General features: G+C 36.7%; 1 protein-coding gene and 1 non-coding gene across 3 annotated transcripts in view; both read left to right on the plus strand.

Annotated features, from left to right (window-relative positions):
* PDZRN4 (PDZ domain containing ring finger 4) overlaps positions 1-26,249 on the plus strand; it is a 407,543-nt gene that overhangs the window by 273,421 nt on the left and 107,873 nt on the right. The window lies entirely within an intron of this gene.
* TRNAE-UUC (transfer RNA glutamic acid (anticodon UUC)) lies at positions 19,203-19,274 on the plus strand. The gene has a single exon. It is a non-coding gene; the product is annotated as a tRNA-Glu (tRNA).

Genomic DNA, 26,249 nt, shown 5'->3' on the forward strand with positions numbered 1-26,249 from the left:
GGGGATGTCATAATTCAAGATGAGCTGTGAATGCTGAGTGCATGACCAAGAGTTGAATGTTTATTTCTCTATAACAGAATTGAATTCCTCACGTCATTGAAATTTTTCACGTTTCTTTTCTAGATTGAGCTATCTGATAAATATGGGCCAAGTAGAATATAGTTTCGGGTTTATAACTGCAGGAAACAAAAGCAAGTGTGCTCATGGAGGGGGCTAGTGAAACAATCGCAGTGACGCATTTAGGTGTGAAATGAGGTCAAGTTGATTGTTTTGCTCCTATAGAAGAGGGAAGACTTTCAATTGGCAGGCAAAATGAAATGTCACCTCAAGAAGCTATTTTCAGGTCAAGTCGGGCCAATCACAGATGCAAGAACCCAGGGCTTGGGTAGATCTAGGGATCTTCATACCAAATAGTTTTCTTTATGCATCTCTATGTTTCTTTTAACTTTTTAGTGTGCCAGAACACAATTGTCATCTGTGGTGATTTATTTTATTCACAGTAGGTTATCTGTTAACCCCTTAAGCATTAATAAATGGGTAACTGGAACAATGCCCTTCTATTGACACTTACTGAATTGCCTGTTTTGTATTAATCTGATTAAATAGCCACCTTGACCAAGAGCGTATCGATGGGCCACGACAGCTTGTTTGGCACTTTTGACCTATTAACAGCTACATTTCTGAGTGAGATTTGTGTGGTGATACCTAAACATATTGACTTCTTTGCTTGGTTTTTCACACATAAATCAAATGTAACTTGACTGATTTAATGATGGAAATTATCAATGGGGCAGTCATTGATTTTGAATAATGTGTAAAAATTTGGAGACAGATATTAAAAAGTTCATTGTGTTAGCACAAAACAGTATTATGGGAGTTCATTATGTGATATGCAAGATTCATTTTTGTGCGTGCACTTGGCCAAATTAGAGAAAATAAATTATCTTCAATCTCCAGACAGTGTCACTGCTGGGATGGCTGTTCTCTTCTAGGTGGATACTGTTGCCCAACACAGAATTTCTTCATTAATTTTAATGATTGCGCACAGCTGTAAGGTCTTCTCACACCCTGTATCCATGAATCAGTGGCATAAACTCAAACAGAACCTGCGCTGAAAATAGCAACCCAAACAACTATTGACAGTGACTAACATCAGGCACTTTCGTATTCTAGGCACAGTGCTAAGCGCCTTTTTCCTGAGCATCGTCTTATTTAAGCCTCATAGAAAACCCTAAGAGGAGTTACAGGATCCCATGCCAGAATTTTTCAATATGTTAAAGTCTTTTTTCTACAATGCATTTCTGGCATCTTGTATAATCTCCTTCCTCTAGTTACTGTCCTGTGTCCCTAAAAATTTATCTTGTCTCACACCATCTAAACCTGAATCACAATTTCTTGACCTACACTCCCCACACATTAGCCTTTTCCCACCTTCTTTAGCACTAGTGAAAGTGCTACCCTCCTTCTTGCTGTCAACAAAGTTCAAAATCACTGAATCAAAATGAGTACTTCTGCCTTCTTTATCCTCACAGTAACATTCCTGGTTATTTTACTTCTGCTCATTCCCTGATATTAACTCCTTCCTTCTCACAATCACAGCTCCTTTCATTAACTCTCACTGATACTGTGGTAGAAACTTAGAGTATTTTCCACTGTGAATTTGTCAGTGTGTCTGTATACCCTTACTGCTGCTGCTGGAGTAGTACTTTTAGAAAGTACTCAGTTCCCAATTACTATAAAATGAAGTAAACATTCCTTTTTTCAGGATTCAAGGACCTGATGAAGTGACTTAAGGTGACTTTATGGCTTTCTCTCTTACTGCTCTTTCCTTAAGATAATTTATGATCTGTCTAAACCAGTCTTTTGTTCACTTTAAGCCAGCCTCCCAACTTGGACTCTTGTAACTTAGTTCCTTTTCTTCAGCCTCTTTGGAGTGCCTTCTACATACATCTCTACCACAGTCTGTTTTCTTCCATCTCTAGCTATACATATCCTGTCCAATCGACTCAAATGCTTTCTTGAGCAGAGAACTTTCTGCAGTTATTGGTAACAAAAAATAATCTCTTCCACATTTGGGCTCTCATAGCATTTGTTTGCACTTTTTTAGAGCTCCTTTCTTATGTTCCTGTGAATGGCATTATAGTCAGCTGTGTTGATTGAATTGTAAGCTCCTTGAAGGCAGGACCAGAGGTTTGAACAGAGGGTTAGAGAACCCCTACCTCCATGAGCAGACGCTCACTGGAGTCTACCCATGATGGCTTGCTGTCCACAGCCTCATTAGAGTTAAACTAACCCATCCACAATGCTGACAGAAGACCCTATCATGCTGCCTTCCTCTCTACCCTATACTTAACAGCTTATTAAATCATAGACAGGAACCTGGTACATAAATTTGAAGGTTCAATTTGATTTTTTCAGAATCAAAAATTTATATCGGGAAACAGGCCATTAGTAATGGAATTAGAATGCAGAAGAATGCAGACAGAGAGGGAGCTTTAAGGAGAGTTGGGAGTGTGGGGGTTTGTGGTCCACTAGATTTATGAGGATCGGATCTACCAAGAGAATCAGAGACATCTGAGGAAAAAAAGCATGTGGGTAATAAGAAAAAGAAGCATAAAGCATAGAACATTAAGAATCAGTAGGAAGTCCTGAAAGTGGCCTCATTCTCTCAGTTCTAGTACATGTTTACTGTAAATCCCCATTTAAAAAATTTGCATCAATAGGTGGCCATTCCTTATAATAAAAATAACAAAAGAGGATATAAAACAATAATGTTTTGCAGTGTCTTGCTTTTTTCAACCACCTAGCAGGTGCCTTAAACTTAGACATTCAGTTCAATTTGATAAACATTTAGTAAGCTCCAATATGTGCCAAGTCCTGGATGTTGCCATGGGGAATGCAAAAACAGATGTGACAATTTTTGCTTTTGAGGAACTCACAGTGTAGTAGCATAACACAGACACATAAACAGAGACTTTTCATATAATGTTAGTGAAGTATTGAATCAGGGTGCTTACAATGGCTGGACCTTGGAAAGTGAGGGAGTGTAAGGGGAAGGAAACTTTTTTTTTAAAAAAAGGAGGGATAAAGAAGTCCATGGGGGTGGAAAACAGGTGGTGGGTGTAAGTGTGTTTGGCTTAGGGGAAATGCAAGGTGTCAGTGCTTCTAAAGCCTAAAGTAAGCAGCAAGCTTGCAGAACATGGCCTGAGAGGTGGGCAAGACTCATTTGGAGGGTCTCCTCTGCTCTGGTAGGGAAACTGGACTTAAACCTGTGGGCAAAGTGGAGTGCCCTCATGATTTGGGGCTGAAGAGTAAAGTAGTTTGTTTTGTATTGGAAAGATATCAGCAGGAGGGTAGAATGTAGAATTGGGTATGTTGTATATTTGGGAGCATTGGGGTAGAGTCAAGAGTAGTATGCTGCAGCCAGACTACACATGGAGTAATATTAGGAGAATGTTGCAAAAGCTAAACTAGTGGTAGAAAGAATAAAGAAGGGAGGGAAAAATTGAGAATTAGGAACTAAGCCCAGTAGGTTTCACACTTGTGAGGCTGGGCAGCTGTAGTGAAACTTGCACTACAAGATAGAGGAAATAAAAGAAGGGAAGTGGGTTCTGGAGAAGGGAAAGAAGGCTGATGAGTTCATCCACGGACCATCTAAGTGATGTTCAGTTGGCAGTGGATTAGTGAATGATCAAAACAAAGATATGGCATAAACGTGTGTGTGTGTGTGTGTTGGATGAGACAGCCCAGATAGGTATAAAAGTGAGGTAAAAAACTAAAAATTGACAAGTGTTGTGAGCCAAAGGAGCAATCTTGAGAAACAGGAAGGAAAAGGAGAAAAACGAAATGTAATAGAACAGAAAAGAGAGTGAGCAGAAAGATGTGGGAGAAGCCAAGAGGACAGAGTTTCAAAAAGAGAGTGGCCAGCATGGTTGAACACACTAGAGCATCTATAACTTAAGAACTGCAGTGTCTTCTGGGTTTCAAAATATGTGGTGTGCTACCAGATCCCTTTTCAACAAGGACTTGTTGCCCCTGCTGCTGGGGGTGCTGTCAGCAGATAACCTTCAGCTATCACCCTACTCAGGGACTGCCTCAGCTACTGAAGGCCACCTCATCCAAGGTCATTGCCCTTCCCAGGAAGACCTCATCCAAGGACAAATTGATGCAAGTGTATGAGGGCCTGGCCATCTTGGTCCAACTTGGGGAATACTAGAGGGCCATTCTAGCTTGTGAGCTCCCTGTAACTGTTCTTGGGTCTGCATCATGTTGGACTTCTACCCAGTACTGCTTCCTTCCTCTTCCTTCCATAGTTCATCCCAAGGACACTCCTTAAAAAAACATCCTATAGACTAAACTTTATCTGAGAGTCCACTTCCTGGAGAACCCATCCTAGATAGAGGTCAATGGTCACCATTATAGAGCATTTCAGTGAAAAAAATATGGGCAAAATCCAGAAAGGGATGGATTTAAAAAGAAGGTTGACTACACTTGCAGGAAGTTCCTCTGAGATATGGCAGATTATCAAAAATAGGGTAACTACTAACATTTCTTTCTCTCTTTTTTTGGAATGCAACATTACTTAAAATAGAATGTTAACAATGAAAGTCATCATTACTTTTATTCTTTAAAGAAAGATGAATTAATTTCACTGTGATAAGATAGTGATTTAACAATAACTTGTACCTTTGCCTAGAAACTCCCTTCCTAAGACTTTTGAAAGAAAACCTATATGTTTTTGATATGCAAAAGACCTTTTGTAGAGATTAAATGTTTTAAAAATTATTATAGTTAATTTAAGTAAATTTAATATCTGAAGTATCTTCCCCCCCCTAAAAGGATCCTAATGTCACGTCTCATTAGAATATGTATATCTAAATTGTTTTATATTTTCAACATTTATTTACTTGCTCTAGACCTGGGAGAAAGCTTGCCATCTCTAATCACATATGTCTACTTATATTAAATACTGTAGCAAAACATTTCAACTGGTTCCACATTGTACACAAAGGTGATATGTTGCTAAAAACGTAGCTAATGGCTGTGCTGATTCACCAAAATTTGCTGATTAAGTAGGACAATTTGGTTAGAAAAATCTTAATTTCAATTTTTGTTGAAAATATTTCTAAAATACATCATCTGATTTATATAATGACAACAAATGCACATTTGCAGTTCATTTCAAATCATGTTAGATAGTAACAATGAGCTGCATAAGTTTGGCAAGTGGTGGTTTCTTAACTTCACCAGAGGACCTGTTTCTGCAGATTAATTCATAGTGAAAATCCTACCACAACAGTCCATTGCTGTCTAACACAATCATTTTATATAAGTAGATTTTCATATATTGAATTTTCATAAGTCACTTAATAAGTCTGATCAATCTTATTAAATGATTAAGAGAGGCACAAGAATTAAATCACTAGATACTCAAGAAGAGGTCCCTGGTCTGTGGTTCTATGAAGGATGTACTGATCCCTGCCCTTGAAACAATTATAATTCATGGGGGAAATGTGATCAGAGTGTCCAGAATGGGGTCTACCCCAATCATTTAGTCTTCTACAGACACTGTTTTTTTTTTTTTCCAACTATTATCCACATAATTTCCATATATACCATTTATAACTGTTGTTATTTTTGAGAAGTGTCCTCTGGTAACTCATAAGGGTTTAGGTACCACCTCATGGTAATTTTGTCTTCAAATTTCAAAGCCCAGATAGTTCAAGTACAGCTGCATTTTTCACCTCTAAATGCAACATTTCCAAAGTCATCAATATAGCCTGTCCCAACTTTGTCTCCTTCCAGCTGTGTCAATTTCTTTATTTCTTAATTCTGCAAATCTCAATGTGAAATAATAGATTATTATGAAGAGTTCATTGTTTCCTTCAACAAAAAGCTTAAAAAAGTAGCAGCCCATATTCTCCTGTTTTGCGACATATAACACCTAATTGCTAATTTGTACTGTTCTGTAACAAGTTGTAAATCTTGCTTTATGGTTGTTTGGGTCCCTGTGAACCTTTCTTTTTTTCCCTGCCTTCTGCTTTATGTAGCTTTTTAGAAATTTGCTCTCATCTCAGTGGAAATTGGATTTTTCAGAACTAACCTTTCATTCCCAAGCCATTTAAGGTTCTGTTTGAGGTATCCTTATTTAATTTTTTTAAAAGACACTTTTAAGGATATGTGAACAAAGAGAATTTCTAAAATATTTAGTATGATTTAAAAAGTAATAAATCCGTAGATGAAAGACCACTTTTGTTATCAGTGATAATAATGTCTTCCTATAATTGAATCATGATAGAATTCAGATGTTAATGTTTTTGAAAGTAAAGAAAATTTGGTAAAGAGTATTTCCCATTGGATTACCACACGTGATTATTCTGTACTTGCTCTGTGGTCAGCTGTCTGCTGGATACTAACAGAGGAAACAAAAGCAGCATAAGCTAGGAAACCGATCTTCAAGGATTCTGCTATCTTTAAGCACTTAGAAGACAAATGCAAAAATATATGAACCTAACACAGAGGACACTGCAGAGAAAGGACAGTTGCATATTGGCAGGAATAGTCTAAGAGCCTTCATGGAATAGTTTAGGTGGATATTATTTCGAACAGCTTAAATTCGGAGAGAATGTTTTTTAATTCGACAGAATTACTGCATGTCCATTCTGTTGAAGGTAATGTGGACTGTGTCCAGGATGTATCATAAAAGCAAAACATAGAAATGTGACTTACAGGACATAACTTAGGGAACATAGGAGGACCAGCCTGACCAAAGCAGGAGATGGGATGAGGGTATTTGAGAGTTTTGACCTACATCCGAAAATGAATGGATTTGTTGCCATTGTCAGCACAGGTTGCTGTACACCCTGAAAATGTAATCAGCTAGAGGCAAAAGTCAGTTTAAAATAACGAAATTTGTGTATTTATTGTTTTCATGGCTCTTTAAAAGAGAACAGCTTGCTAAATTAACGTGCAATGGACAGATTTTACCATGTACTCCTGTATTAATTATAAGTGTACCATTATGCTTTCTTAGCAATTCATATTTATAATGTTTGAAGTTGGGTTTGCTTATGGAATTGTGACCCTCTGCATTAAGACAACATGGAAGATAGTGAAAACACTTTACTAAGTTAGCATATTGAGTATTAATGTTTGGTGAATGTGTCCTAAATTCAAGACACAAGGTGGTACATTGAAGATGTGCTGTGTAGAGGAAAGAACAGAGGCTTTGAAATCAAACAATCACACCACTATTTCCTCTCTGACTGTGAGTTAGCCACTCAGCTTCAATGAGCCTTTATTTAATTGTTTAACACCACCCTTAACGTGTTTCATTGAGGATTAAATGAGTTCATATATTGAAAAGGTATAATACATCCAGGCATGCCCTAAATGGTAACATTTGTAGTTGTGATGTCATTTAAATCTAACAATGACCCTGTGAGATAAGTAATATTGTCCCATTTTACATATGAAAAAAATCCAAGGCTCAAAGTAATTAGGTAGAACACTTGGAATTTGAACAAGGCTCTGCCTAATGTCAAAACCCATGATCATTTTATTATAAATACCAGATACCCCACTGCCTTTGGGTACTCCATAATTTTCCATTGACCTGATCCAAAAACTGAGTAGCTGGGACACAATCAACACTCAAAATATTGATAATGCAAGAAGAAAGGGAAGGAAGGGAGGGAAGAAAGAAGAAAGGGAAACAATAAGGATGCTCATCAAGTTTCTCCTAGAGTTCTTTTCCATCACCACCACCCCGCCTGTAAAAACTCTAATCCCTTAAGACCCATTTCAAGCATTTCCATCTGCGAAGTCTTTTCTGAAACCCAAGAGAGGAGAAGTCACTCTTCCCAATCTGTGCTTCACAATTTGAAATGTAATCAAATGCTTCCCTGTTTGTGTTTAAGTTTTCTGCATCTCTGCCATCTCAGAGTCCAGTACAGAGCAGGTTTTGATTATACATTGAGTCAAGGAATAGGAGGAAGGACAGCTACAACTGCAAGCACAAAAGAAATCCTATTTTTTCTATTGCCCCCAGTATTCACTGAATTCTCTTTGGAAGCGAGATGATTGAAGAAACCATACATGTTATGTTATACTATAACATGTATAGTTTCTTGATTTTGAAGATGCCATTTATTTTAAGACATCCCATTTACTGTATGGCCCACCTTCAAGTTTAATAACAACTGGGAAGGAGTATGGGCAGACATTCTACCACATTTGATATGCGTATTGATTTCTAGCTCATTCCAATTTCAGAAGTGCTCAAATGATCAAATATTGGAGAGAATGACATATTTTAGAATGAGAAAAAATGGTGGTGGCATTTCTCAGAAAATTCTCTTGGCCCTTGCTTCACCCTTCTCTTTCCTGACCTCTTCTCTGAAACTGAGGATTTCATCACGAAGGCTTAGGTGGACCCAGCATAGCAGGTCTGTATCTCAACATCTGCATTCATAATTGAAAATGATAGAATTTTCATTCTTCAACTGTGAAACCAGCAAATGAACCCAGCTGTTCTTTCTTCCAAGTATTCCCCATTGTTCTTCAGCTGATTAACTTGTAGCCCTCGTCAGACCTTGGGTCAGGTGTCACCTTTCCCAGGAATTCTTCCTAGAGTCACATCACCTCCTTTTTGCTTCTCTTCTTTTCCACAGAGCTTACATCTGTCAACATACCAAATGGTGTCATTTTTCAGTTTAGTTATCATTTTCACTGGTCTCTGAATCTCTGGAGGGCAAAAACCCTGTCTTCAGTCTCTGCATCCCCAACCCTCACCTAGTACCCATACAAATGATCCTTGAGTAAAGGTTGAATGACTAAATGGAAAATGAATTCTGTCTGCAGGGCAGGATGAGGAAGGTGACACAAAACCAGAGTAAAGATGGGATCTTTGTCCTCAAGGGATCAGATGGGATCACTGTGAAATAACTTTAGCAATATGCTTGCAGCTTCAGTAATACAAGTATGCACAAATAACTATAGCAAAAGGCGTATAGTATTAGTTCTATGAGAGAGAAAAAGAGAAGTCACAGTGATGGTGTTGTTCTTAGTATAGATGAAAATTAAAGTAAGGTATCTAAAATAGAACATTGTGTATGCATTATATAAAGCAGAACAGTGCCCTGTATGATATTAAATGAATTTAGTAAATGTCATGTTAGATTGTTTGCTGTATTTTATGCTATAAAATTGAGTTAGATATTTTGCATATGAATGACAATACATCTTTTTATTTTACATGATTTATATCCATCAATTTCATGTACTAAATTGTTAAGCTATAAATTTTATATATGCTACTCTTAATATATATATATAAATTATATATTCTTTATATATATATATAAAGATTTGAGGTTATGATTGTAGAATCTACTGAAAGACATCTGATTTTTCCTTGATGATGATGTTTTTGGTTTCATAATTACTCTAGCACTAAAATGAGAATTTCTCTGAATACAAATATCCCAATTAAGATTGTATAAAGCAAAAGATAACCTAAGAAACCTTTGAGCTCTAAATAAAACTTAATCCATTCAATTGTGAACTAAAAGTAAAATTTTCTGATCCCTCAAAACCATATTTCCTTCGCTTATATTAACATTTAATACTCATAAAGGCTAAGATATTCTCTGAACCATGCTGTATATAATAAGAGTAAAGATGATTTTCCCTCATATACCCAATATTAGTCAAGCTTTTGCGGGAATTATCTAACTCAGTGGCCCACGGAACACTTGAGATAGCAAACTTGGAGAGGGCAGAGGGTAAGTTTGTGAATTTGTAAAAGTTATTTTTTAACCAGGATTATTTCCTGCTCCCATGAAAATTATCTCTGAACTGAGACCAAAGTGCCAAACATATTTTCCCTGTCAGACTAGATGTATCCATGTCCTGGGGAAATTTGAAGGGCAAATGAAGGAGAAAAGGAGGATATTTTTACTATCTTGCTTATTTTAAGAGCTATAAATAAAGGTGGCATCTCTACCTGAGTGTGAATTACTCAGTCTTCAAGAATTATTTTAAAAATTAAGTTAAAAAGTTTGAAAGTTCTTCTAGAATTACATCATATTTAATGCAGTTAGTAGAATTGGGAAAAAGTTAGTGGTGATATTCCATTCAGTATAATCACACTCCATTGATGTGAAATTTTGACTCAAAATTCATAGAAAATAGCTCCTCCTAAATTGGTGTAGACCAGATGGCTTAATTTAGTCTTTTCTGCTTCTAACTTCTGAAATAGAAAATCACTATACCAGTAACCTCACCAAATGTATAGAAATTGCAGACTCATATGTATGATATTCATATGTATGATAAATTATTAACAGATACATATAAGTGGAATCTGTGTCTGTCAAATCTCTTTCATGTTTATGTGATGCATTTGAATTCTATTAAAAAGTTGTTAGAACAAGGCTAAATATGAGTTCATGTTCAGGTTGCCTTTTAAATCCTTTTTTTTAACTTTTTATGTTAAATACTTTCAAACTTATAAGACAATTACAAAAATAATGCAAGCCCCATCAGAAAACAGAAAACTCCAATATACCTCTATCCCCCTAGAGGCCCAGATCCACCAATTTTAATATGTGCTGCATTAACCATATCATTCTGTCAGTCTATCAGTCCATCTTTGTATCTCTCCATCTGTCTATCACTCCGTTTTCTGATGACTTGAGTGTAGGCTGTATACATCATGCTCCTTGAATATTTAATGTTGCCAGTACATTTCCTAAGAACAAGGAAATTTGTTTATGTAACTACCTCAAGAGAGCAGTTATCAAGTTCAAGTAATTTAACACTAATAAATAGCTTATATATCATATGTATTTTCGACTATATTCTAATTTAGAGTTAGACTATGTTCTAATTTTTTTGTATATCCAAGAAGTGTCTTTTTGGGCCTATTCTCCACTATTATAGATCACATCTAGGATCACATAGTGCATTTATTATCATTGTCCCTTTAATTGCTTTGTGTGTGTGTGTGTGTGTGTGTGTGTGTGTGTGAACATATATTCAGCATAAGCTTTCCCATCTCAGCCACTCCCAAGCATACCATTCAGTGGAATTAATCATGTTTACAACCTAGGAACCTTAGTACCTTCCACTACTTTCTCCTCTCCCCGAAACCTCCCCCTCTCTCCAAATAGAAGCGTTACACCCATTGCCCCTACCTCCTAACCTAGCAACCTGTAATCTAATTTCTGTCTTTATAAGCTTGCATCTTATCTGAGAGTTTCTTTGTAGGTATCATGGGGGCTTAACTTTGACGTCCTAAACCTATAACACTCTCATTTCTCAAATCTATAATATCCCATTTAGATAATCAACTTAACTTCAAAAGTATACACAAACTTTGCTCCTCTTCCCCTGTGTCCCCCTACCTTTATGTAGTTCTTGTCACAAATTACATGTTTGTACGTTAGGAGTCCCAAACCAATGATTTATTATTGCATTTTATGCATTTGCCTTTTAGATCCTGTAAGAAGTAAAAAGCAGAGTTATGAATCAAAAATACAATAGAACCAGCATTCATATTTATCTGTGTCATTACCCTTAATGAAGATTCTGATTTCTTCATATGGCTTCTATCTATCGTCTAGTATCCTTTTCTTTCAACCTGAAAAACTTCCTAGCATCTCTTGCAAGACTGGTTTCATCATGATGAACTCCCTCAGCTTTTGCTTATCTGGGAAAATATTCATCTCTCCCTTTTTTTTTTCTTTTTTTTTTTTTTGCATGGGCAGGCACCAGGAAGTGAACCCAGGTCGCTGGCATGGCAGGCAAGAACTCTGCCTGCTGAGCCACCATGGCCACCCCCTCCCTCATTTTTGAAAGACGATTTTCCCAGATGTAGAATTTGTGATTGGCAGTTATTTACTTAGCACTTTAAATATGCCATCCTACTGCTGTCTTGCCTCCATGTTTCTGATGAGAAATTGGTATTCAATTTTATTGAGGCTTCCTTGTATGCAGCACATTGCTTCTCTCTTGTAGCTTTCAGAATTCTCTCTTAATCTCTTTGTCATCTGACAGTTTTATTATAATATGTCACGTTGTGGGTCTACTTGAGTTTATCCTGATTGGAGTGCATTGAGCATCTTGGATGTGTATATTCATGCCTTCCATTAAATTTGGGAAGTTTCCAGCCATTATTTCCTTGCATATTCTGTCTGTCCCTTTCTCTCTTTCTTCTCCTTCTGGTATTCCCACAGTGTGTATATTGGTATGCTTGATGGTATCTCATTGGAATTCTCAGGCTCTGTTCACTTTTATTCATTCTTTCTACTTTCTACTCCTCAGACTAGATTATTTCAGTTATCTTATCTTCAAGTTCACTGACTTTTTCTTCTGCCAGTTCCAATCTGTTATTGAACCCTTCTAGAGAATTTTAAATGTCTGTCACTGTACTCTTCAACTCTGTTTGATTCCTTTTCATAATTTCCATCTTTCCATTGATATTCTCTTTTTGTTTAGCTATTGTATCTCTGATTTCCTTTAGTTCTTTGTCTATGATTTTCTTTAGCTCTTTGAGCATATTTAGAACTTTTTTTAAAGTTGTTGTCTGGCATGTCCCAGGTCAGGCCCTCTTCATCAATGGTTTCTAATGTTTTAATCTTCTCCTTTGCCTGGACACCTGCTTTCTGTTTCTCTGTGTGTTTTGTAGCCTACTGTTGAAGCCTGGACATTTTGATATTTTAAGGTGTTATTACTGGAATTTAGTCTCTGGGCATCTTTTCCTTAAGCTGGTATCCAACTAGTGTTTGACAGAGCTGTCCTTGAATGCCATGAGCTAACAGTAAAGGCAGGATAAATGGAAAGCACTTTTCCCAGTCTTTGCAGACAGAACACTATGTAAGTGCTCTCCTTTGAAGCTTATCCATGCAAAGAGTTTAGAGAATAGATTGCTGCCAAAGCATAGGGTCTCCCTGATGCTTTCTCTGCATGCGTCTTGTCTTGGGCATGTGCATGTGGCCCCAAGAATTCCCACATTTATACAGATACAAATGTCCCCTCTTTCCTAGGAAACAGTTTCTTCATTATCCCAGGCATTGCAGTGTATCCCTTTTCTTAGACTACCTTCCCACAGCATTGTGAAGGAGAACCCTATGAGCTACCGTATACCCACAGGGCAAGTTCTGGGACCATGAGTCCCTCAGGCCACCCCAGAAAGAATGGGTGAGACATATTTGTTCCCAGTATGTGCATGAGGCTTACTCTGCTCCCTCTGGAGTCAAGGCCAGAGCTTTGCACTGGGAGTACAGGCCAGCTCTGCACTGAGCTATGCAATCCTGCCACTTTTAAGTAGCCTTTTTTCTTGACTCGGTGGCTCATCCTCTTACTGAAGTTCTTTACCACTTTTCCAGATTGAGAAAGATGTTTCTGCTAGCTCTTACTGGTTTTTCAAAGCTTCTGTGGGGAATGGAACCCTGAAGCATCTTACTCCGCCATCTTGGTCAGGGCCTTTCCAGGAAATATTCCCTTGTAAATCTTCTATATTGCCATTCTTATATCTTGAAAGCAAAGTAAGTCCTCCTACATTTCAGGAAAACTAAAAGTGGTTTTCTAACTGGTAAAAACAAAAAAATATAAAAAAAACTTAAAACAAATGGTATACATAACATCCCACCCCCATCCAATTTCTTCCTAAGATCACAGTCATGAAATGGTCTTCCTGATGAATTACTATTTTCTGGCTGAGTAACTGACACTCATCTCTGACTGATGGACGTGACCAGCATGTCTCATGCAGGTTTCAACTGAGGTACCCAGTAGCAATATTATCATATTATCAGTGCACTAATGACAGCTACAGAGTGCTTTCCTCTTCTTCTTTCTACTGCAAATGCCTGGTTCTCATCTTCCACAACAGCCAGAAGATAATTTTTTTAAAATGGCACCTTTCTTTGAAGTTTGCTGTGATTGTTTTGAAGCTTTCACAGCTTTCTGAACTATAGTATCTGTGCTTCACATATCACAGAAAATACTGAGAGAGGAAAAAAAACATTAATTTGAGATGTAGAATCTTCTGTTGATATTTTTCAAATATGTTTAGTTTCACTTTTTACTATCTTATAATGAGCTATTGATTTCAGAATGTCCTAAAAATGGGTAAATGGTTGAGAAGGTAGAAGTGGAAAAGACCTGAGGGAAACATCTATTAAATTTTATTATTATAATCATAGCATTCATTAGATGAAACAATGCACGATCATATAATGCATCATGTTGCCTTGAATCACTCAGAAAGGAAATGACTCTGCTTAGCAAATGGTACCCTAGGCCATGAACGTGTTGATGCACTTTAGTAGTTACTGGATTGCATAGGGATATAGAGGCCTACTAGAATCAAACTACCAACTTAAACTATTAAACATGATATGCCTTAAAATTTTTTTAAAAGCCAGAAAGCAACCATTTTGTCTTTGCAAGTCCTAACATAGTAATAGTATATTACCAAATATGAGCTAATTCATAAGTAACCGATCATGAACTAGGCTTGCATTTAGCCAGATATCTAAATAATCTTGCACAGAGTAGAACGGGGCTTTTATTTTATATTCTGTCTTAGGTTAAGTGATCCTGGAAAAAGGTTCTGAAACTGATTTGCATGTGGAAGCTTGTTGGAGAATGCTCCCAGGAACACTTGTGTGGCGGTGAAGGCTGTAGGATTGTGCAGAGCAGAAAGTAGAATTGCAATGCATTCACAACAGAGGCCTCAGCTCATCTTCAGGGAGAGCCCTGAAGTTAGGACAGCCCTTTAGAGCTGTGCCCAAGTAAGACAAAGAAGACATACCTTTGTACCCCTGCATTGTCCCGTCTTTGGATTTGGTTGCACCTGAGGAGTAGGTAGAGCTTTGGACAAGGCAACACCTTTTTGCTAATTAGTTTCCAGAGTGGAAAAGTCTGTAAGTCTGCAGCAACCAATGCCTGCAGCAGCTGGAGGAAGGAGTGCCTTGGTCCCAAAGGTGGGATGTCAGTGGGCAGCAAGCATCTGCTGCATACACCAATTCATCTTGAACTATGTGGACATAACTTCTAGGCTATAATAAAATTTTCCCTCCAAAGGAATTTTAATCACTTGTGAAACAAGATCAGGTTCCATAAGGTGAGGTGGTACTTCTCTTTATCCACTTTGTAGCTAGTTTAAATCATTTTCTTGAATTAGGAGTGTCACTGGAGCATATTTTGAAAATGTGACTTGGAAAGTCGGACTTGTGAAAATGTGATAAATTGTGTCTGGAGATTGATTTTGCTGAGTGCTAATACCAAATCATTGTAGCAACGTAGTTTCACTTACTAAATATTTCCCAGGCCATATTGTTGATCTCTGCACTGCCAAAGTAGCCTCATCAGGATGTTTTCTGTCCTGTGACTAGTGGCTCCAATTGTACTCATCCATCTTCTTGTCCCATTACATTTTGTGTGACTGATGTTCTGTACCCATTAAAATTGATGGGGGAGAACAAAGAGAAGAAAAATGTGCCCTTCAATTGATTATTTCTCTGAAAGAGCAAATGAGAATTCTCAAGTACTAGCAAAAGATTTAGAGTGGTAGGTTTTCCCCCATTTATTAAGTGCTTTAATTAGCAAGGTTTACTAAACAGAGTCTCCTTTTTATAAGGGCACATTATTCAGCATGTTTTAAATTTCAGTCTCCTTTTGAAATGTTTGATCTTTATAAGATAAATTTAATGTTTATAATTTGGAGTTATTTTGATGAGTTTTCAGTCCTAGAACCAATTAAATCAGACGTCATGTCTGATTTTTTTGTTCTTTTGATGAGTTATCATAATGGCCCATTTTATGTTTTGTGATAGCCGATAATTAAATGAACTGTTATTGTAAACTGAAGCCAAAGTTACAGTGATTTTGAAAGTCCCAACCTTCCTAGATTTTTCTTGGATCTGTTGAATATTATCTTTGCATTCCACAAATTGCAGAACAACAAAGTATTTCTGCAATGCCCACAAAGCATTCATTTAATTACATTATCTCATATGTTAAGGAAAAAAAAACCCTGCCCACTGGCAGTGAACAAGTTTTGGTTTCTACATTTTGTCTCTCCTGATGCCCCTGTGTTTGAATTAGAGGAATCTAACACTCTGGATGGGTCTCTCAAGAGATATGAAACCATTGCATTTTCAAAAGATTTTTCTGTTCTTTTTTTTTAACAAAAGACTTGATAGGATAAATCCAAGATGAAATAAAATTGACCAAATACTATGAAATAAATCAGAAATTATTTTGGAGTGAATTCCCTTGAAGGAGTTTGTTCAGCATGTTATGAATTAATTTAAGTGCCATGAAATACGGTCTTTTGAGGAAAACAAGAAAGTTAAAAAACATTATTCTGCATTAACTTTGGCCATAAGTATGGCAGGAGCAATTCTGGGACTTTGACTAAAAGACTTATTCTGTGAAGAGCTGTCACGTTGCCTGTGGCCTAGTTGATCCACATTTTTCAGTAGCATCAATGATCATGTGCTATACAAATATTTGGCCCAACTGTGGGGCAAACAGAACTTAGCATATAGTCATTTATATAAAAACTTGCCTAGATCAGCACTATCTAATAGAAATGTCTATGATGATGGAAATATTCTGTATCTTTGCTGTTGAGTACAGTAGTCATGAGCCACATATGGCTATTGAGGAGCTAACATGTGGCTACTGTAATTGAAGAACTGAATTTCTAATTCTATTAAATTAATTTAATTTAAATTTCAATAGCCGCACGTGGCTAGTGGCTTCAGTATGGTGTAACACATCTAGAAATTCTTAAGAAATCATGTGCAGTCCATTCTTATTTTATGCTAATATTTTTTAAATCTCTTTATAGATTTTTGGGGAGGTATTTTGTTTAAGAATGGAAATAAAATATTATTTCAGAAAACAGGCATAAAAAAATAAATATCACATGTGTAAGCCTACAAAGAGAAAGCTCAGAAACTAGAACTAAAAGAACTCTCTTAGATAAGTACGTTCAGTAAATATTCTTGGAATTAAAATTTTACAAGATGACAGTCTCAGCATTTAATAACTTACAGATCTTGGAACACTGAAAGCTAAGTCATTGTACCCCAGCAGTGGGAATAAAGAATAAATTCATTTTAGCCAAATATAGAAGAGTTGCATTTCTAGATGTCCAAAAAAAATGATCAACCAGGCATTCTGAGAAAATCAGTTTCCCTTTCAACAGTAGTAGGAAAAATAAATAAAATAATAATATTAATAACAGTATTCTTAGGTAGAGTTTTGTAATGAACCTCTCTTGAAACTCTTCCCCAATCCTAGGATTCTCCCCTGTAAATCACATGCATTAATATGAGAACTACTTGTGAAATGCTATTTCTTCAAAGCCCTTAGTGCATTTTGGCTCTAAAAATACTTTTTATTACATATTAGTTCATATATGTTCCATATCTCCCCCAGGATATTTGCAATTCAGACTCACCATTCAATATTAGGCCCATCTCCTTTGAATAGAAATTTGGTTGTCTTCTCATTTTCCACATGAAGTTATCACAAGGTACTTACTCGCTGAAGCCTCTGAGTAGTGAATCATCTTCCACTCCTCTGTGTCTTTTACCCTGTCCTCACGACCACCACATCCAAGTTGCCAAATTTTTAGTTTCCTCCTCCACAATATTTCTTTCACTTCAGTCCCTCATTTCCTTTACTTCCACATTCCTGGAATTTTTGAACCCACATTTTCTCTCCACTCCTAACTTACCTTTATGCTTCTGGTTTCTAAGCTTCAAGGCATCTTCCACCGTGCTGCCTGAACATTGTCCTTCTAGCTTCTTTGCTCAAAAGACTTAGACTTTAGTGAAAGACTCCCAATTTCCTGCAGGATAAAATCCAGTTCTACCAGCCTATGGGACAAGCTAACTTCTAGGTTTGGAGTTCACTATTGTTCAGTGTCTTTTTGCTTATTATTTTTAGCTGAAATTCTCCCATCTCTTGACTTCCTACTCATTCTTTAACACCCAACTCACTGGATCTCAAAAGCCTTCTACAATGACCTTGGTTGTGAGCAGTTTTTTCTTCTGTATGTTAGTTGACTGTATTTATTTCCAGGAAAACTCCAAAAATTTTAATGGGAACTGATAATTATTTATTGCTTTAGAAATTGCAAAATATTGCTAGTGCCCTACTTATTTTTAGGTAGGGTAGGGTAGGCAGGATTGGCTTCCCATTCTGTAAAAAAGGAAACCAGTCAGAGAGGTGAGGAAGTTATCCAAGATCACACAACCAGTATGTGACCCAATTTCTGGGTTCTTTCCATATTAATAAATACTTCAATAAAATAATATCTGCAGTGCCTAGAATATTGCCTGGCATGTGATAAGAGTTGGAAACAAATGTTGAATGATTGAATGAATTGATGCATCTCTTGGCGGGCTTTTTGAACCTCATAATGCATGTTTGAACTTCATTAGCTACACTGTGGACAGTTACTAAATCTTGTGAACAGCCTGGGTAGCCTGGTCATAGAGGAATGCAAGTACATTTGAGAGGCTGCTTAGGAAGTTATTGCAGAATTGAGGGGGCATAGACCTCAAACAGTGTGACAGTGGAACTCAAGATAAAAAGGGGTTAGCAAAAAATAAAAAATACGTTTTAAAAAAATGTTTAAAAGGGTTGGCAAGAGAAATTTTAAAGAAAAAGTTGAGAATTATTACTTCTTGACACTGATTGAATGTAAGCACCAAAGAAGAAGGCAGAGTCAAACATGATGCTTATGTTTCTGGCCCAATTATGAGGACAAAGGGTGGTGCCTATACCCGAAAGAGAAATTCCTAGAGGAGGAGAGTTTTCCTTGAATACACACGAGTCTTCTCTTTGAAGACACATGCTAACCCCTTTGGCATCTGATTATACTATAGATTATCTCATATGCTTTATTGGATCCTTGTCTAATTATTTACATGTGAAAATATTTTCCTCTATCTTTTAATTCATTATTGTTCCTTTGACACTTAGCCCACTGCTAGGCAGACTGTGGCCCCTCCAATAAGTGTGCAAGCTGATTAATTTGAATATGATAGAATTACTATTGCTATTGAATTACACTGCATCCTCCATGAAAGTTTAACTTAAGCACAAGTTGCACAATTGAAAATGTAAATTGTTTAGAAAAATAGCTCATCTCAAAAGTACAGGCTTGGAGTGCATGGGTAGTTCAGTGGTTAGAATGCCTGCCTTTCATGCAGGAGACCTGGGTTCGATTCCCAGATCATGCACCCCCACCCCCCCCAAAAAAAGTACTAGCTACATTTTTCTCAAATATATTTTGCTAGTGGATGCCTTTTTTTCCAAAGGGAAAAGATCATTTTATTTCTCAAAATATATTAAACATAGTTACTTTATTGTGTCTGATAATTCTAATAGTTGTGTTCTTTGCAGCTGTGTTTCTGCTATTCGTTATTGTTGGGTTTTTTTAATGTTTTTTTAAAAATATTTTTGTTAACTAATCTTCACACACATATAGTCCATACATGGTGTACAATCAGTGGCTTACAATATCATCACATAGCTGAATATTCATACCGTGATTATTTTTAGAACATTTGCATCACTCCAGAAAAAAAAAATAAAAAGAAAACCTCATAAATCTCATATCCTTGACTCCTCCCTCTCATTGACCATTAGTATTTGAAATCTCTCAGCCACTGAAACTTTATTTTGTCTCATTTCTCTCTTTCCCCTTTTGGTCAAGAAGGCTTTCTCAATCCCATGAAGTCAGGTCCCGGCTCATTCTGGGAGTTCTGTCCCATGTTGCCAGGGACATTTACACCCCTGGGATTCATGTCCCATGTAAAAGGGAAGGCAGTGAGTTCACCTGATGAGTTGGCTTATAGAGGGAGGGCACATTTGAGCAACAAAAGAGCTTTTGGTGGGTGACTCTTAGGCATAATTATAAGTAAGCTTAATTTATCCTTTGCAAGAATAAGATTCATAGGGGCAAACCCCAAGATTAAGAGTTCAGCCTATTAGATTGGTTGTCTCCACTGCTTGTGAGAATATCAAGAGTTCTCCAAATGGGGAAGTTGAATATTTTAGTGGATGCTTTTAAAAATGAATAAAGTGTGATGGACAGTATGAAGAGTTTCTTGGATTTTAAAAGCTGTTTTATTTTTCAGGTTTTCCAGAGAATAATAAAATAAATATTTAAATTCCTCAAACCTAATAACAAATAAATTTTCACACCATGAAGCAATAGGTAATCTGCCCACCCCCACCTTTTTAGCTATAGTAAGCTAAAATGACTGTGACTGAGTTATTGTATGCATTGGAGTCATATAGTTTTATCTAAAATCTCAAAAGAACCAAGACCTTTTCCATCAACACTTATTTTTGTTGTACCAATGTCAGAAACATGGCTTTAGAAATGGGCACTTAAATTAAATTAACATCATGTAATTTGAAATTTTAATTTGTAGCTCTTGTAAATAATTGAAAAGCATTAGTGACTTTTTGGTAATATAAGTAGTATACTAACCCAGTGGATGATAGTGACCAATTAAATTCAACACAGCTTTCCTAAGTACATTCTGTTGCAACACATTGTGCTGCTACAGTGGAGGATTCACAGTTTAATAAGATAGGAGCATATAGGGGCTTAAATGTTTTAGGATAAGTCCTCATATTGAAACCAAATGCAACTGGTGACCAGGGAAGTGAGAAAGAACTTTTACAAAGAAGGACACACACACACACACACACACACACTCTTCATGAGAAATATGTAATCCAAGCTGTTCCTTGAACATTTATCAGAGCAGATTGAAATGTGGCATCTGGGCATAAAGCAAAGGGTCAGAATCTGGGGAATCTAGAGCATGTTAATCTGGTGTAGTAGAGTACAAGAGACTTTGGGAGAGGTAAGAGGAATGAATGAAAGATAATGAGTGAAAAATAGTACAAGAGCAGACTGTATAAGATTTTGAGGGCCAAGCTGAAGAGAGTGAGTTTTCTTTCATAAGTGATTAGAAACCTTCAGATGTTTTTGAGTGAGGAGTGGCAATATCAGATCGATGTTTAAAAGTAGGTAAGATTACTAGTAGCAAGGTAGGGCAGGGAATTTTCAAAACTTTTTTTTTCAAATGAAATGAGGAGACTCAATATATAAAACAGAGTTGCCAGGCTGGATCTGGGGAGTTGAGAAAGGGGGGCTGAGCACTGTCTGTCACTAGGTGGCCCCTGAGACTCCCACCCTGGAACTTGTAAGGGTTGCATTGCATGGTAAGAGATTTTGAGATTAATTGAAAATCCCAGTATCTGGGCAATAAGAAATGAAGACAGAGCATGAAGATGCTTGAAAAGTGTGGCTGTGAGAGGGAGCCAAGTCACAGCATCATGGCTGGACCAATGATTTCAAAGAAAGGAGTCAAAGAAGTTTCTGATGTTTCAAATTGGAGCATTTGGAAGGCGTGTGTTGTCTGAGATAGGAAGCACAGGGGAGCAAAAGAACAGGTCTTTTGATTAGGAATTAGGTTTGAGAGCTGAGTTCAAGGGGTCTGTAGAATAGTGGGTTCCAGAAATTCAAACAAATGCTAACAGCTCAACTCAGTCATTTGTGCTAAGTATCTCGTTATCCAAAATCACAGTATACTCCAGGTATAAGGGAAGGTATGTGTTTGTATTTATTGCTTTTATTTTCAATTAAGTATATATAGGAGCTTTAACTTGACCTTTTGCACGATTATTTCAAAATAACTTGAGAAAGTGCTTGAGGGGAGCATTGAGACTTGACAAACTATTCAGGCTGATGTAACAAATTTTAAAATGTGTTTTCATACACAAGTTAAAAAATGTGCAGTTTAGAGAGTAGTTGAAATTCCATATGCCTCTTTTGGCCAACACAGTAATGCAGCTTGCAGAAATATAAATGAACATTCAGAAATTGGAAGCATGCCTTTGTCTAAAATCTGGCCTGTATTTAAGCCTTTCCTACATCCTACAACCTTTCAATTAGCCATCACTGCCATAAATGCTATAGAAGCATTTAGCTGGTGCTGAATTCTTCATCCTGTCTATAACAGAATTAGAGTCCATGGCTAAATAGATACAGTGTTTTTAATAGCCTTTATGAACAGACTTATGCACCCTGAGACTCCGTTATTTCAGGAAGCTGTTATGAACAACAAGGCTTTAAATTGTGAATGCTTATTAGACACTATAAATCATTTTGCCTTGCAATAAACATCAGTTAAATGTACTTCACGTGCCACAATACATAGAACAGATTGATTCTACAGATCTAAAACAGCACAACCCTGTATCACCTACATTCAGGAGTATCAAAAAAAAATGAACATTAAATTAACATTAATTTAAGAAAAATGAAAACTTCTATAACAATTACAGTCTCATTGTTTTGACTAAAGAAAAAAAATGACCTTTTTTTCCAGGAGATGTGACTTGAACAATGCTATTCTGCATGAAATTGAGAAATTGCCAATGTCCCCAAACTGACGGATAGTATGCAGGAAATCTTAGTTCTGCTTCATTAGGCTCTCGTGAATGAGTGGTAAATTTTCCCTATTTATACATTTTCTGTCAGGAGATCATAAACATAGCTGCCTAGCACATGTTTTTACTGGTCCTTTTTTATTTATATGTTAGTTGCAGCTTTGACAAAGAGTTTATTCCTAGATTGAATACATATCCTCATTTTCAGATATTTAAATAGATAGTAAAAATAGGTAAAAGTATGAACTTGCTACTTTTTATAATGTCGCACATGAAACATGCAAGCTTTAAAGATTACAGTGTTTTAATGAACAACAATTAATGTTTTAACTGATTTCAAATGTCTAATGAATAATTTTTAACATGCTAGAAATGAACTTAAATACATTTCCTAAAACCAAATATTTTTTTCTTATTCAACTTGAACAAAGCAAATCTGGAGAACAGTACATTGTTCACAGATAGATTCACTTGAATTTTATTTTGAGAAAAAATTTTATAGCAATATGTCTGGAGTAGAGCTTCTTAGAGCTTACCTAATGCAAGAAGATGTACAAAAAACTTGTTTGGGCTCTTAAATTGTGTCAATAATTTTTTAAAATATCCAAAAGTGTGATGAGAAATTGTGAAATATTTTGCAATAATATTTTACTAATAATTTCATAATATACATAGGGTTTATAAATTGATAGATAGATTAAAAATAGAGATAAAGATATGGATTAGATAGGTGAAATGGATGGATGGATGGATGGATAGATGGATGGATGGATGATATAGATATATAAATAGATTGATGGGTGGATGGATGGATGGGGAGAAAAAGAGGAAATGAAAGGTGTCATCCCTAATAACTGCCATCGTTACTGCCTTTCATTCTGCTATGCGTTCTTAAGTAGAAAAGAAAAGGGTAGAGTTACCTCTCACTGTAAAACGCATACATAGAGGGTGTACAGGTGGTTCAGTGGTAGAATGCTCACCTTCCATGCGGGAGACCCAGGTTCAATTCCCAAATCATGCACCCCCCCTCCAAAAAAATGCATATGTAACTCTAGGTGAATAGGTCCATAGGGATGTATCTGTCATGAGTAGAATACCTTCAAACTACTGGACTCCTTGGGATAGCAAAGTGGACTGTAAGGGTTCACTGTGGTTTAAAAGTGTTCCATGTGATTCCTTCCTATACATAACATCTCTTCTGCTGCTTCTGTGGCTTTCTCAGTTATAGCTGTGTAACCTTTTATGTTCTCTGGATGATGTTCCACAGAGTTTCTCTGTATTATAAAGTGGGACATTTGCCTTGAGGCTTTTGTTTCAGAGAGCCTCTAGTCATTTGACTAGGCATCCAAACAAACAAATTACAAGCACAAAAATAAAACCAAGAACAATCATTGAGGCACATGAATGCAACTTTCCTGCAGAGAGAAAGAAAGTAGGCTCCTTGACAATACCTCCATGTATATTCCCTAATGATAGCGTAGTCTCCTCAATAATTTTTTGTATTTGTATATATTAACCAGATTGTACCCATATGAAATACTGGATAACACAATAGAAATGCTTCATCCTTTATTTCTTTGCTTTTAAAACTGATCACACCTTCAAAACCCAATTTAAATGCCACCTGCCCCAAGACATCTTCTCTGAGCCTAAATACAACAAATGGCTGCTTCTCCCAAAATCCATAATTTTGCCATGTTTCTATCCTTGACCTTTTTGCAGATGCTTTGAATTTTAACTGAGCATATGGCTGTCTTTCTCCTCTAGAGCAGGATCTGTCTCTTTCATATTTGCTCCCCTCCCCCACCTACCTCACGTCCCCTAAATAAATGTTCACTAAAATGATATTCATGTTCACATTCAAAGTTAACCTCACATTGTGCTCCCCAGGGTTACACTTGATAATAGCACTAATTACAGTCTTATATGACTATATAATATCTGTCTCTTCTGCCACCTAGTCATTTCTGTAGCCTTTTAAACTTAATTTTCAAATCAATTCAGGATTAAATGCAAGGAAATTAACTTCTATAGCGAAAGGTCCTTGAGGAAAATATCCACTTCATATATCATTTTTCTATCCCACAGAGTTGCTTAATACAGGGCTTTGCACAAAATAGATATTCAGTGTTTGTGGAAATAAATTGTTAAGTCAGGAATACCTATAAAACTCAGATGGAGTCTCTCAACTGCTGATTATGCATTTCTTATGTATATTTCTCATAGGAAGTTAATGTACCAGGAAGCCTTCATTAAGTTTTCATTATGCTTTAACTCTAAAAAGGTATTGACATGGCTTAGAAGTCATTGATCATTAGTCACAAGATGCTGCTAATCTCTGCACCTGAGTAAAACAAATGAAGCAATCCAGGTAAGAAATTGGTCACCACTTAGTCTTTTTTTTAGAAGAACTCCTAGGCTGTCTCTAAGGATATGCATACAGTGACCCCGGAAGTGAGTCTCTGGCTGGATTCCAATATCTTTCCTAACCACCCTTTAAGAAAATACAGAAAATATGTCAGATGTTGCCAAATGAAGCAAGAAATATGTGCCTCCTTTGCCAAATTGAGAGAATATATCACCAAAAATATATATGATGAACACAATTACATGTTGGCAATTGTTAATTCTCTTCAGATGATGTAAAATTACAGAAGTCCAGCGGTGATATTGACAAGAGCAATTGGCTGGCTGTAAAAGGATTTGGGGTCTGTGGGGGTGGACAACATGAGTCCAAAGGTCATTTCTGGCATTAATGGGCAAACTCCATGATTCCCTGCCACACTACTGCCGAACATGTATCCCTAAGCAATATCTAAGCATATTTTTTCCCTGTTCAAAACTCTTTGGTAGCTTCCAGTTACCTATAAAGTTATAAAATCCAAAGTGATTAGCAAGTGTTTAAGATATTACTATGACCAAACCCAAATTTTTCTCAAGCGCTATTTTTCCCAGTACTCCAAATTACACAGATACCAAACTGGACAATTGGCCAACATCTGACTTTATTTTACATTTTTCCCATCCCATGCTCTCTGCCAAAAATAAATTCATCTCCTCAAATATGCTTCCTGAGCCCTGCATATTTCCTGAGCACTCAATTATAAGAATTTAAGTTGCAGTACTCCTAGGACATATGTATCTTGTAATGGAGTTCTTCACGCTCTGCTTCTTATTAATGAGTTATTCAGATTTTTTTTTTTATCCTTAGGTTATAATCTCCCTGTAAAATGGGCCCTGTCTTAGACTTTAAGTATTCTTCCCCAATATCTAGTACAGTACCTTGTTCATAGTGGGCAGAAACCAAATAATCTTTAAATAAACAAATACCACAGCACCTTACAGGGTACAGTAGGCACAACCAATGTAAAGGAACTATAGAATAGAATAGAATGTTATGTGGTGGGATCATTAAATTATATCCAGCATGTAACTTCCTTGGTAATTCACATAAGAGAAGGTACTGTGAAACGTTTAGATTTAGACATAAACTGTAGGTTACTCACTCCCATTTGGTGGCAAAGTAGATTTTCATTTCCTTTTCCTGTTGAACTGATTGTCCGAAAGCAGCTGAATTTAGATACAGACTTGGACAAGATGGAAGACAGAAAACTTTCCCTCCAGTAGTTAAAGATCTTGTCTCAGTGAGCTATGGATTACCCATTTCCATCTAATAGGAGGCTCCAGTCTAGCCAAACAGATGGCAGATTCTAGGAGCTCAACTAACCCAGAGGAGGCACCAT

This window comes from Tamandua tetradactyla, chromosome 7 (assembly GCF_023851605.1).
Source record: "Tamandua tetradactyla isolate mTamTet1 chromosome 7, mTamTet1.pri, whole genome shotgun sequence".
Lineage (NCBI taxonomy): Eukaryota > Metazoa > Chordata > Mammalia > Pilosa > Myrmecophagidae > Tamandua > Tamandua tetradactyla.